This window comes from Cibotium barometz, chromosome 5, assembly GCF_041138505.1.
Source record: "Cibotium barometz isolate CiBa-2024 chromosome 5, ASM4113850v1, whole genome shotgun sequence".
NCBI classification, from domain to species: domain Eukaryota; kingdom Viridiplantae; phylum Streptophyta; class Polypodiopsida; order Cyatheales; family Cibotiaceae; genus Cibotium; species Cibotium barometz.
The window spans coordinates 41,560,660-41,576,195 of record NC_141050.1 but is presented as its reverse complement, the minus strand read 5'-3'; positions in this window follow the sequence as shown (position 1 = coordinate 41,576,195).

The window sequence follows — 15,536 nt, the reverse complement described above, 5'->3', positions numbered from 1 at the left end:
ACTTAGGTTTGTTGAGGGTTTGTCATGCCATCTCTCCCCATAGTAGGAGCATTTCTTTTTCTTCTTCTTTTCCCCCATCGAGCACAAAAGTGAGAGGCAAGGCGCTTATGTCAATGCACCATGCTCACACAATACCGTGCATGGACACAACAAGGAGAGCTTGGCACTATGCCAAGATCAATGCCATGCACACAACATGACTACCACACCTCTCATAATCATGAGCAAATAAGCAAGCATTGAAGTCATCCAATGGCCTGCCTTGAGGGTGGCATGTTTAGTTCATGTTGGTGTTGACATGATTAAATGCTAGAGAAGACTTAAACCCTTCCCGCCACCCTCAAGGCAAGCCATCCGATGACGTCAATGCATGCCAACACCAACATGAACTAGACATGTCAGATCATCCAGATAAGCCAGATCTTTAGAAATTTGAGCTCTAATCCGCTTTCGTCATGCTGATCTTGCCATGGATTAGATGACTTGCATGCTCACCACAAATTGTAGCAATGCTAAGAGCTCAAAATGCCTTCTGCAATACACCACTGCAACACTAGAATCTATAAAGGCCTTTTGTCTACAATTGCTACTCAGGTTCCAAAGGTGATTTGAACATGGTTTTGTTACATGGCGAGTTAGATTAGAGGCCTGCCATTCTTGAATTCCATTGCAGATGTTCATGTGCATCTACCGCCAAAAACTCTTTCTCTCAAGGTTTTGAAGCTCCCCTCTATCCCATGTGGTGATGTAACAATGGAAATGGAGATCTGTGTGGGGAAAGGCAATGGCAGCATCAATCAAGTTAACCACCTTCTACATCATGAAGGGTGAATATTTTAAAAAAATGCCCTAAAATGTCTAAAATTGGGTGAATATTTTCTAAAACTGTAAGGTTCCCCCCCTTCCAAAATAGGGGAAACACTTAAGATAGTCCACTAAGTCTTAACTTGGAGAAAATTTCCTATTCATCGACACCTTGACCATGCAGAGATTCAAGGATACGATTAATAGGTAAGACCTAGTCCTATCCCGCAGGGGGAGCGTGATCTTCTAAAAATCAAATCACCCATAGGGTAATTAATCATAATTTGGGCAACTACTAGCCTTGATTCCTAGAGACAACGCTTTTTTCCTCATTCATGCAAGGCACAGCCGTAGGGCTAGTCTTCTAGAATAGAATTTCTCGAGAACCTATTTATCTAGCGTAGGGCTTTCACTTAATCTGTTGGAAAGTTACCCGACTAATCGGGTCCACCCGTCCGTAGGATGGTGCCATCGGGACATTCCATCCTCCCACTTTCCACCCTACTCATGCGTCAATTTTGTTTTCTAATTAATTCTATCACACTGTTTGACATAAATAAACATGTTCCTTAATTAAGGCCCTTTTCACAAGGTTTGTTAAAAAAACAGCCCTTTTGCCATAGTACAATAATGCCAAAGACAAGATTTATAAAAAAAAAGTTTATACATGAATCAATCCCATACAAGCCAAACCGGCTCTCTTATTCTTTTCCTTTATACTGTCGATGATCTAGAATGCGGCCTTCCAGCTTGGGCAAAACCCTACGGGACCATACACCTCATCGTCACGAGGACTCAAGCCAGCTTGTCGCCCTCTCAGACTCCGTCGCTCGATCCTCCTGCCCCTCAGAGGGATGTCTACACACTAGGGTGGGCTTATTCACCGCACTAGCCTGGACCCTAGAGTATTTCTCCAATGAGTTCAGTGATTTCTTGAGAAAGCAAGGAATCAAGAGATTGTTCACATATACAAGTAGAGTCTGCAATAAAATGGTGTTATAGAAAGGCAAAATAAGAACATTGTAGAAGTGGCACATGTCTTAATGTCTTAAAAGAAATGCCAAATTACTTTTGGGTAAATTCAACAACAAACAACTGCTCTGTTTATATTATGAACAGGACCCCCACTATAGGTTGTTCATGGTATGATGCCTAAAGAGAAGTTTATAGGCATAAAACTAGATGTGTCTCACTTAAAAGCGTTTGGATGTATTGCATATGTGCGATCAGGAGTCAACATTTTGTCAGATACAACATGCAAAAGCTTGGATTGAGCAACTGGGATCCACCCCATTCGCAATGAAAGATCAGTGCCAATGTACAACTGCTCGAATCAATCCATGGGCTCACAATGGAAGTCTCTGGATTCACCTTCCAGATTGCAATGGTGGTGCTCCGCTTGGAGGATATAAAAGGTGCCTACCTGATGTTACTAGGAATACCATGGCTAAGTTAGGCACAGATTAAGTAGGATTGGAATGTGGATAGGATAACCATATGAGAGGCAAGAAGAAAGTCAGGCTTTCAATGGCTAGCCATAGGAAAGTGGAGAACCCTTGTCGGCCAAAAGTAGGCAAAGGAGTAAACATGCTAAAGTGACTAGACTTGCATGAAGAAGAGGAATATCTCTAGCAAAATGCAAATCAGATCAGTCTGTTTGAGGTTGATGTGGTCCGTATCATGGAGAAATGCCAACCAGCCCATAATCACAAGAATGAAGCTGGCGGGGATTAGTAGGATCCATTGAGCAAAGGGGAATCTCCTGTGATGAGGCCCAAGGTTTTTATGCCTGATGATGGCAGTGTACCGAGCCTCAAATAAATCATTGCGATGGAGAAGGTCTTTAAACGGGACTTGAAGCAATCATTGCTATGGAAAAGGTCTTTAAAAGGGACTTGAAGCAATCCAAATGGGTCAGGGAAGATGAGCTAATCGAAATGAATCTAGGTATAGATGTCAACCCAAAGTTTGTCCGAATCAGTCCTAAATTGGATCAGGGGATCAACGGTGGGCAGTCACTTTGCAAGGGAGGTAACAGGAAGGAACATCCTCCAAGCGGGTCTCTAGTGGTCATCTATACTTGGAGATGCCTACAAATGGGCCAAACAATGTGATGTGTGCCACAACGACTCCGCCAACCCACTGATAGAGATCGGATGCCTCACAATTCGATCCTCTTGCTAGAACCATTCTAGAAATGGGGCCTTGACTTCGTGTGTCCATTCAAGCCACCAGTCTGATTTACAGGTAACAAATACATTCTGGTGGCAACAGACTATATTACCAAATGGGTGGAAGCCATAGCCCTTAAGGATAATATGTCCAAGTCCACCGTGAATTTCCTTTATGTGATGATCATCATCAACAAGTTCGGCTGCCTGATAGAGTTGATAAGTGACTAGGGTAAACACTTTGTGAATGATGTTGCCCGGCAACTGGTCACTCAGCACCTGATCATCCGTAAGAAATCCACGGTCTATTACTCACATGCCAATGGTCAGGCGGAGTCCACTAACAAGATACTGTAGTGGATTCTCAAAAATTTGGTAAATGAGAATCGCTCAGATTGGGATGAGAAACTATATTCGGCACTATGGGCATTCTGCAGCACTGCCTATAAGGTCTCTCCACAGGGATGACTTTGTTCAAGCTGGTATATGGCACTAAAGCAGTGATGCCAATGGAGTTCTTGGTGCCGAGCCTCCAAATTGCCATAGCCAAAAAGCTAAGTCCTGAGGAATCCCTACAACATCGCGTGGATCAGCTCCTGGAACAACTAGATGAGGATAGATTCAATAGCTTCTTCATGACCACAATGATCTAGAAGTGGAGAAAGAAGTGAGTGAACCGATATTCCTAGTTTTGTATATTCAAAGAAAAATATCTAGTCCTACTATTCCAATCATGCATGGGTCCGCATCCGAGGAAACTGAAGCTAAGGTGGAGTGGACCCTTCTAGATTGTGGAAAATTTCTGTGATGGAACATTCCTACTCGAGATGCTCACAGAGGAGTGCTTCTAGAAGCCGGTGAACAACTACCGCCTTCAACCGTATAGCGGGCCAATGCCACCTAACCCTTTCATTTATGGGGTGGCACCAGTAATCCACTGGGTGACTGAAATTTTTTATCCTTCCAATCTAGTTCCGCAAACTTTGTTTAGACTTTCCCATGACATGTAGTTTCGTGGAACCTAAGTTCACGTAACCACTTTTCACAAAACCACCTTTCACGAAACCACTTTTCATAGAATCTCAACTCACAAAACCACCTTTCATCACGAGACAACTTCTCATGACTTGCAGGTTCACGGAACTACTTAGACCCTAAACCTTCTTGCCATAGCTTTCACCTGTCAATTAACGCACCTTGTGATTACTCCTACACTAACAAACTTTGCAATTGGGTGAGTTTTGGCACAACTAGGAGAGCATAAACTAGACTACCTAATATGCTTTGCAAGTTAACAACTCAATGAAGCTGCGATGGATTACACCACAATGGAAAGGGAAGGATTAACAATGGTATATGCAATTAAAAAGTATAGACACTATCTATTATAATAATTTTGTCTTCTTTACGGATCATCTAGCTTTGTTGTACATTATCAACAAACCTTGCATGACTGGGTGAAGTACCTACTGCTACTGCTGATTGTTGTTGCTATTGATGGAGTTTGACTTTACTGTCACAATAAGAAAAGTTTCACATGTATTGACAAATCATATGTCAAGAATAACACCACTAGTGTTGATGATGAACTACAAGATTCTGCACTATTCAAGTTAGATCTAGTATTGTAATGGAGTTTGACTTTATTATCACAGTAAGAAAAGGTTCACATGTATTGTCAAGCATACCTAATGGAGAACCACCACTGGTATTGATATGATGAACTGCCAGATGTTATGCTATATTCAAGCTAGATTTGCTACGGAATGGAGTGAAGACATCTGTAAATATCTTGCCTATGGATCTCCACATGATGGCAAGCTATTGAACAAGGATAAGATGCCAACGACCTATTAAGTTGTCAACACCTCAGTTGATAGCAAGTTAACTATATAAGCTAGGTAAAGATCATGTTCTTAGATGGTGTGTCAAGGAGGATGAGTTCCTGACTATTTGGAAGAAGCTCATAGTGGGATCGCTGGTGGTGGTATGGGCAAAATATCTGCTTAGAAGATCTTGCAAGTTGGGTTATGGTGGAAAACTATGTTTGGGGATGCCATGAAATTATTCAAACACTGTGAAAACTATGTTTGGTGATACCATGGAATTTGTCAAACATTGTGATGATTGCCAATGCTTTAACATTCCTCGTGAACAAGTCAAGATGCCTTTGGTTCTGATCGTTGTGCAACAACTTTTTGAAAAATGGAAAATAGACTTTGTTGGATGCGTTAGCCTAGCCATGTGTCAAACGTAAGCCCGGTATATAATTGTGCCACATACTATTTCATCAAGTGGGCATAATCAAAAGCCACACGGAAGGGGGATTCTCATATAACTGCTAAATTCTTATACGAGCATGGCATGAAAAGATTTGGGTGTCCCTTTGAGCTAGTTAGTGATAAGGTCTCTCATTTCATCAATGAGGTCATCAAACATTTGTTGACTAGGTTTTTGGTGGTGCATTAAAAGTCAGCAAGCACCATACTATCCTCAAGACAATGATGGGTAGGCAAAAAGTACTAATAAATTCCTTTGTGGTATCCTGAAAAAGACTTTAGAGGCTATTTGTAATGATTGGAAGCAAAGTTAACAACAATAATGTGGGACTATAGGACTTCCTATAAGGTAGCTATAGGAAAAACTCCTTTTTGGCTCGCCTACAAGGTTGAGGCAATGATGCCTACGAAATATTTAGTGCCTAGCGTGAGGATAGCACTGATGTCTATGGAATATTCCATAAGTGTCATGAAACGGCACTATAAATGTTGTAATTATGAGGATGGCTGGCCATGTCCAAGCCTATGTATCTTGTAGATTTAGTTCATCTCTCTTCAAGTTTTGGGCACCCAAGTGTGAATAAGGGCTAGTTATATAAATTACAAATTCTCATAATGCAAGACACAATCTCCCTTTGTGCCAATTGAGTTTAGTCTTATCTCCTTGCTCTCTTGTGTCTATGGTGTAAGAGAGAGAGTTGAGAGGAGAGAGAGATTCATTCTTAGTGCATGTTCCTCTTATGCTTGTGTTCAAGAGTGTGAGAGTAGAGAGGAATGAGAGTCCTTGTATGAAGCGACAACCTCATGTGGTGATAGCTTGAGGAAGGAGTCAAAGGAGTGGAGCTAGCCACCACTAGCACAACTTGGAGTCTCCAAAGATACACACTTGGATGTCGGCAAGTTCCCCACAATGTGTTAAGGTAAGCATTATCCATTGCATTTGGATAGGGGTAGTGTAGCCTCATGTAATAGTGTATAACATCAAGCATAACTCAGATGGATCAGTGAGCAGGTATAAGGCAAGATTAGTTGCCAAGGGTCATGCACAAGCCTATGGCATTGACTATGAGTGAGGAGACATTCAGTCCGGTTGTGAGAATGGCAAAAACTATGAGAGCTATCATTGCTATGGTAGCAAAGGGTTGGTCTTTACATCAAATACATGTAAAGTTTCTTACATGGTGATTTGCAAGAAGAAGTATACATGATGTACCCACCGGGATATGAGAGTGATGCACACCTAAATTTTTTTGTGTAGGTTACATAAAGACTTATATGGCTTAAAGTAGACACCCAGAGCGTGGTCAAATAAGATCGAGGAGTACCATTAGTACCCACCGGGATATGAGAGTGATACACACCTAAATTTTTTTTGTGTAGGTTACATAAAGACTTATATGGCTTAAAGTAGACACCTAGAGCATGGTCAAATAAGATCGAGGAGTACCATTAGATTTCATATATCCAATGTAGATTTTCACTTTATGTGAAAAAACCAAATAGAAGGATCATGTTATTAGTCATTTATGTGGATGACTTGATTATCACTGGTGATAGTGATACTGACATGCATGATGTTAGAATGCTTTTGAAGCAAAAGTTTGAAATGAAGGATTTTTGGGTGAGCTATGGTGGTATTTTGTTATTACAAAGGGAGTATGGCTTGGACATGTTGTCCAAGTATCACCAAAAGAGTAATTCCCACCATTTTTGCATCTAAAAGAAATATTCTAATTACTCCATGTACATATTCACCTATGAATATGCATGGATATCACTGATATTAATTATTAAATTTGATTTCTATGCATAGAAAGATGCATAAAGGAATTTTTTTAATTACAAAAGTGTTATTCTTATTAAATTTTATTTTTATGCATAGAAAGAAGCATAAAGGAAAAAAATTATTATAAAAGTGTTATTCTTATTAAATTTGATTTCTATGCATAGAAAGATGCATAATGGAATTTTTTTTATTACAAGTGTTATTCTTATTAAAAATGATTTCTATGCATAGAAAGATGCATAATGAAAATTTGTATTACAAAAGTGTTATTCTTATTAAATTGATTTTTATTACAAAAGTGTTCTTCTTAAAATTGATTTTTATGCATAGAAAGATGCATAAAGGAATTTTTTTAATTATAAAAGTGTTATTCTTATTAAATTTAATTTATATGCATAGAAAGATGCATAATGGAATTTTTTTATTACAAAAGTGTTATTCTTATTAAATTTGATTTTTATGCATAAAGAAATTACTTTTATTTTAAAAGTGTTATTCCTATTAAATTTGATTTTATGCATAAATAGATGCATATAAGGATTCTTTTTTAAGTGTTATTCCCATTGAAGGTAATTTTTATGCATAAATAGATGCATAAAGAATTTTTATATCAAAATTAGAATTCTCTTAAATTCTACGTTGAAAATCTATGAGTATTTGATAAATGAATAATTAAATACTCTAAGAGAGAAATTTCTATTGTTTTATATTCACACGAATTGTAAAAAGAAAATTAAAGAAATCTATCGAGATCGAAATATTTAGATAAATGATTAATTTATTCCTCATTGGAATTCGTAACTAATTTAGAAATCAGTTAAGTGAATATTCAAAGAAAGAAATTCAGTAAAATAGTACTGAACTATCAAACCTTTTCGAGAAAGAGAGTTCAAGAAAAATCTTATCCGACTCGAACCTTGAATCAGACTATGAGCAAGACCAAACTCTTTTGTCAGTTTTGAGGAAAGAAGGTGTGACTAGTTTAGAAAAATATACTCAAAACTCCTGCCAAATCTGAAACTAAGTTTGAGACCCTTCGAATTGAACTATGGATCAAGGTAATAGAATTCAAGGAATTCTGGTATGAAATTTAGAATTCTGATCAAGAAGTTTTGGGGATACTGATTTAAGAGATACTCCTTGTATTCAAAAGAAAATCAAACTGAAAACTTGCATAGAAACCCTATTTTCTTAAAGGACTGTCTTATGCTAGAATGCTGGAGGGAGCATTTGGTATATGTTTTTCTAAGGGAAGTTCGGTTGTAATCAGCTGGCGAGGAGTGTTCAAAGGACAGCTCACGTGGCAAAGCCTACCAGGTCGTCCTAACCAGTCTCGGTATGGTTAAAAAATGGTGAGCTTTCGGTATTATGATGGGCGAGAGCTGACGCGATGAAGCGGTCCTTGAGTGAATGGATGGATGGGATATGACGTGAATAGATGTGATGAGATGTGATGTGAATCAGATAGATGTAAATGAATGGATGAGATGTAATGTGATGTGAATCGGGATGCGAATGAATGAGATGTGATGACATGTGAATCAGATAGATGTGAATGAATGGATGGATGGGATGTGATGTGAATAGATGTGATGAGATCTTCAATGTGAATAGATGTGATGAGATGTAATGAGATCTGATGTGAATAGATGTGATGAGATGTCATGTGAATCAGATAGATGTGAAAGAATGGATGGACGTGGATGTGGATGTCAGTGTATATGTGAAAGAATGGATGTGTATGTGAAAGAATGGATGTGGTTATGTATGTGAAAGAAGGGATGTGCATGTGTATACAAAAGAATGGATGTGGATGTGATGTAAATGGATGTGGATGTGATGTAAAGGGATGTGGACGTGTATGTGAAAGAATGGATGTGATGTGACATGAATACATGTGGATGTGAAGTGATATATATGTGGATGTGACATGAATACATGTGGATGTGAAGTGATATATATGAATGTATGGATAGATGTGGGTAGTCGTACATGTGAACGATTGGATGGATGTGGATGAATGAGATGAGATGTGTATGAATGAGACATGATGTGGATAGATGTGATGTGATGTAATGTGGATATAATGTATGTGATGGGATGGTGATGAGAATGAATGTGATGGATATATGAATGAATGTGATGTGATGGATGCGATGTAAATGAATGTGACAGATGTGAATAGATGTGATGTTATGCGAATCGGGATGTGAATGAATAAGATGTGATGTTATGTAAATCGGGATGTGAATGAATGAGATGTGATGTCATGTATGTGAATGATGAGATGTGATGTCATGTGAATCGAGATGTGAATGAATGAGATGTGACATCATGTGAATTGGGATGTGAATGAATAATATGGGATGTGAATGAATGAGAGGTGATGTGATGTGAATCGGGATGTGAATGAATGAGATGTGATGTGAAATGGATGTGATGAGATGTGATGTAAATTGGGATAGATGTGAATGAATGAGATGTGATGTGAAATGGATGTGATGTAAATTGGGATAGATGTGAATGGACGAGATGTGATATGAAATGGATGTGATGTAAATTGGGATAGATGTGAATGGATGATATGTGATGTGAATGAATATGATGTGATGAGATGTGGATATGGGTAGATGCGAGTGGATGATATGTGATGTGAATGAATATGATGTGATGAGATGTGGATATGGGTAGATGCGAGTGGATGAGATCTGATGAGGATAAATGAGGAAAGATGTGATGAAATGCAAAATGATGTGATGAGAATAGGAATACATATGAAATGAATGTGGATTGATGTGGAACAATGTGGAAAGACGTGAGTTCATTTCATTCAAAAAAAATGTACTTGGGGATTTAGTGGATCTACCACTTAGCAAGAAAGCTATTAGTCCTAAGTGGGTTTTCAAACTTAAGAGAAAGGAAAATGAATCAATCGATAGATTCAAGGCCAAACTTATTATAAAAGGTTATGCTCAACAAAAAGGGATTGATTATCATGAAACTTTTTCTCCCACGTCCCGTATGATCACTATCCAATTTAGTATTTCTTTGGTGGCCCATCATGGATGGAAAGTGTACCAACAACTAGACATATCAAAATAACATTCTTGAATGGTGACTTGCAACAGGAAGAAGTTTATGTGAGTGAACCAGATGAGTTTGCCCAAACTAGTCAAGACTTTGCACGGTTACCCAACTTAAGTGGGTGCCCATTTCCTATCTTTACCCATATATACAAGGCTTATGGCTAGATTTTAATACATCATTGGCCCATGACTATCATATTCTTCTCCATGAGCATAGCAATAAACTCCTCAAAAATTAGAGGATTCCTTACCTAAGTGTTCAATGAAGTGACCAAGCCATCATAGTTTTGGGGTAAGATCCTTATCTCTACCCATATATACAAGGCTTATGGTTGGCTTTCGATACATCATTGGCCCATGACCATACATAATGTGAATAAATCCTAGCTTAGAGACGAGTATTTTAGATATATAGAATAGAGTTAACACTAGCCTTTTAATGCATATTCTCCTCCATGAGCATAGCAATAAACTCCTAAAAAATGAGAGGATTCCTTACCTAAGTGTTCAATGAAGTGACCAAGCCATCATAGTTTTGGGGTAAGATCGTAATATACCTATATGATGCACATATGTGCTAGATCTTTCACTTGACTTGTCAATGCCAAAAATCATCATTTGATCTCCTGTATTCTTGATCTCCTCATAATGAACTACTTTATTTCTACTCCATCCAAGAGTCTCTCTCATGCCAAATTCCAGTTTCCAATTTTAGAGTGTATGAATGGTTCCAATTTCCCATCAAAATAAATTTTAAGGAGTTTGCAAAGATTCACAAATGGAGAGCACAGTGAACCCTATCAATCTTTTGGCAAAACCCCCTCATATCACATATCGTTGTTGGAGCTTTTGATGAGATAAAGATTGAGGATAATACTAAAATTAATGTTTGCAAAACAAATTATAAACTAATGTCATCTACCCACTTGTGTGCTCTAGTAAGGAGCTTTGGTAGAAATCAAGGTAGACTTTGAGACCCAGGATGTTATACACTAGCAAGGGCACATAACATAGTGAAGATTAATAATCTCAATATGATAGAGATGTGATAGAGATGTTACCAAATGCATCTATATATAATACCCAAGGTTGGTCATATGGTAGGTCAACCCAAGTTGCTCACCCTAGTCAAGATAAATTGAATTGACTACATCACTTAAATGCAATTTTATTAGACTAAACAAAAGACCATAGGTTTTGGTGTAGCTTCTAGGCCCACCTAAGGTCATCTAGGTGCTCGCTTAGGACTCCCTACAACCAAGGATAAGGGTGCTTGGATCCCAAGCTTATCCTTGGGTAAGGGGGGTATCGGGCCCTTCCCTACCTAAGGATAAGGTGTCCCATGAAGGTCTCCTTTACACCCTAAAATGTGGTCTATCAACTTGCACCTACTACATGCATCCTACTTGGCATACATAAGCTATCAAACATACATACGTTCCTCATCAATGTCTAAAATGTGCATTTTTGGGTGTCCAAGCATGCTCAACTCCTAAAAAACAAGGCCTTATAAAATAGAGCAACCTGTCACCTATATAATCACAATGCTAAGGGTAGATCATTGATTTCTAGAACTTTATCACATGATTGTTTACCATAAATATTCTTTTGTAATAATAAAACCCATATCATGTGTCTATGAGATATAAACTTGTTATGTATTTATGAAATTACAAAGTTGTAAAACAATTATATCACCACATGATAGAATTGACTAGTCATAGAGTCATACACAAGAACAACAAGAATAACTAAAAATATAATGTAAAACTAAAACATGAAATATGATGAGAGAGAAAACAAATTGTGCACTAGTTTTTCACATGAATTAGTATTTACAAAGTGTATTTTTTTGCACTCATTTTGCACAAGATAAGATAGACCAAAATCTAAAGTTTGATACTCAACTATCATGTGCCAAAATCCATGAAATATAATATTAAATTATTTATGGTATAGCCCTAAAACCATGCCTTTTGCTTATACAATTGGATTGAAGTGAAAATTCAAAAATAGTATCAATAATTTATGATTTAACACATGCAATATTTGTAGAACTTACAAATATACATTATTTCTTTTTCAAAAATCAAATCTCACATTGGCATAAAACAAATGTTGAATGTTTGATACTCGACTATCATATTCCAAAGTTCATTAAATATACTATCAAGTTATTTATGATATATCCCAAAAACCATGCTTTTTTCTTACACAATTGGGTTGAAATGATTGAAGTGAAAATTATAAAATAGTATCAACAAGCTACTCCTTAGCTTAAGATTTGTGCTTTGAGATGCAACATGTATAGAGCTTATCAATATACGTTATTTATTTTTTTAGTCAAATATGACATTAGCATACAAAAAATATTGGACACATGTTCTTTAGTTAAAGTCTTAGTGATGCAACTTTCTTAATAAAACTTTAGATATCCCTATAAAGTAAAATCTTTATAAACCATAATAAGGAGAATTTATTGTAGTATTTCTTTATATTTTACTAGGTATTAAATGAATTTTGGTTCCATAATAAGTCCTCAATACGAAGGAAAAAAGTTAAAAACATGTTTTTTCAGTTGAGTTCCTTTATTGACATGTCTATACTTGGGTTAATTGGCCCCTCTCATCATTCTTGGATAGGGGACCTCTGTTGGTCGAAGCTTCCATCCAACATGCATAGGTTTGAGGACATTAGAAAGTAATATTTTGAAAAGGCATTTGTTATAAACAAGTTTTGATAATTGAAATAAGGGTTATAGACTTTTCTAATAATAAAAAGATTATGGATGAGATATATGCAAGTGGCATTACAATTGGTGTTGTATTGATTCAATAAGGTTGATCAACGATGTTTGAGAACAAGAAGGTTAATAGCTCATCTAGCAAAAGAAGCCTACGCATGAGATAGAGTTGAAAGCGACAACTCATGTAATCAAGGTTTGGTGGCATTTTTTACATAAGTTTAAATTTAAGGACTTTATAGACCTTAATACACTGAAGTCTTTCTTTCTAATCAATCAAATCTATCTTAATGCCTACCATGCTAGGTTTGTAGAGATACATGGAGCATGGAGTTTCTTTATACATGCAGAAAGAGAATGCTATCGTTGATGCATTGTTGAGTACAATGTATCAAGTATGACATGCTATGATGGATATTATGTAAAACCTACCTCCTCAAACGACTAATAGGTGTATGTAGTCTATCTCTAAAAGCAATTCTAGCCAATAAAGTGATGAGATTAATTTATTACCACTACACACAAAATCTTAAGCCTATGATTTATTACCACTACACACAAAATCTTAAGCCTATGATTAAGGAAGAGTGTCTCATGAGGAGCTCATGATGAGGAATGGAAAAGTGTATGTTCTTAACTCAAAACATCTAAGAGTGCAAGGGATAAGGTACTTCCATGATAGTCCCTATGCCTAACCAAGGGTCATGTTGTTGACGATTGAGCATACTAATGAATGTTTATACTAATCACCATAGTTAAAGAAACATGTGTATTGTTATGTGACAGATTGTTTTCACTATCAAGTTTCAAAACTTGAATGAAGGATTGTTGAATCCATTACCCGTCCCAAAAAGAAATTGGCAAAGCGTTCCCATGGATGTCATTATAGGAGACCGCCAAAGATAAAGAGAGGTCAAAATGCTATCTTTGTGATATTGGAGAGAATCATGAAGATTTTCTACATTGGAAAATTGGGATGAACTGCAAGCAGCAAATTAGTTTATTAAGAACTACAAGCAGAAAATTTGTTTATTAAGAATGTGTTTAGAGATTTGAGATTTGTAGGTAATTTGTGGCAACAAGTTTTCACTAAATTGGTTCCACAAACTTGTACACAAGAAGTGGAAGGATTCCTAAAATTAACGGTCAAATTGACAAAGCTAAAAGGATATGTTGAGAGCTTATGTGACAGGTTTTGTAAATATCTTTTTTTAAAAGAGCTTATGTGGGAAGAGACAAATTGACTAGAAAAAGTGTATGTCTTTATTGGAGTTTGCATATACCTCACGCAAGAATTCTTTTTACTTTGTTGTAGAAATGTATAAAAGTTATTGTTTATGGAAGATGGTAATTGTCCTTCAACTTGTGCCATAAAAGTGCCGTGTAAGTTATGCCCTCGATATGTTTAATACACTTATATGATTGGTATTAAATTGTAGTCAATGATCCAAGGACTCAGCTTCTAAAATCTCATTTTTTTGTCACACAATATTCTCCAAGTTTGAAAAGTTTACAAAGGAGCTCCAATCATCAAACAAACTTTTACGTCTCTTTATTCTTTCTAATTGTAAAGCTCTTCTTCAAGCGCTTATGAGGTAAAGTTTCCACGATATCAAAATGTCTTGAAAGCTCCATCTAGGTTTAGTGGATATAATGCGAGTTAATTACAATAAATGTGAACTTTAATAGAGCCTAAAAGAGTTAAGAAAATAAACTTGTTGACTTTTCCAATTGCCAAAAGAAGTATTTAGACATGTGCTTATTGCGAGGATGAATGTTTGATAATTAGGTCTGACATGTTGAATAATACAAATTCTCCCGTTTCAATTTTTTTTTAAAAAAGATAATTAGGTGTGAAAGCTCCCTTGAGTGGTGATTACAAGGCTAATACATTAAATAAAACAAAGGAAAGCTACCTCTTGGGGGTGGTCAATTTTGTGCGCATATATATATATATATATAAATATATATGTATATAGTTATGGTAGGAAAAAGGTAAAGGCACTATCTTTTTGACATCAATGTCAATATAATTACAAAAATAACGTGGCAAAGGCAATTGGAAAAGCACGACAGCTTTTTATTATGACGTATAAAAAATGAGGAGTCATAATGTGTTGAGGTGACATGGACGGATAGAAGAAAGGCATCAAAGCACACACGTGGAGTGATGACAGCAGGCTAGAGGGAATTGACTTTTCACCATCTCCATCAGCGTTAGATATACGCGGTGAGGAAAGGAAGGGGGGGGGGGGGGGGGGGTGATTGAGGGGAGGGTGGCTTGCATGGGAAGGGATAGGGTGAGAGATGGGGGGTGGTGGCGGTGGTGGGGGAATGGGAAAAAATCTGAGTGGGGATGGGGGCCCATGAAAGAGAGAGCATTCTCTTTTGCCGGGGGGGGGAGAGAGAGAGAGAGCGCACGCGCGCGCGCTCTAAGGTGGGTTGGTGGGTGGGTGGGTGTGCGTGCTTTCCTTTGGACGCATTGTACCATGTGCTAGAGAGAGAAAGTGTGTGTGTGTGTGAGAGAGACACACAGAGTAGGTACCTTGTATCTTTCCACCATCTCCGCCTGCATGTCTGCTCCCTTGCTCGCTTCCACGTGGCCTGCCTTGGCCCCACAAAAGTTCCTTTTGCCTGGCATATCCCTGACCAACTCGTCCACGTCAG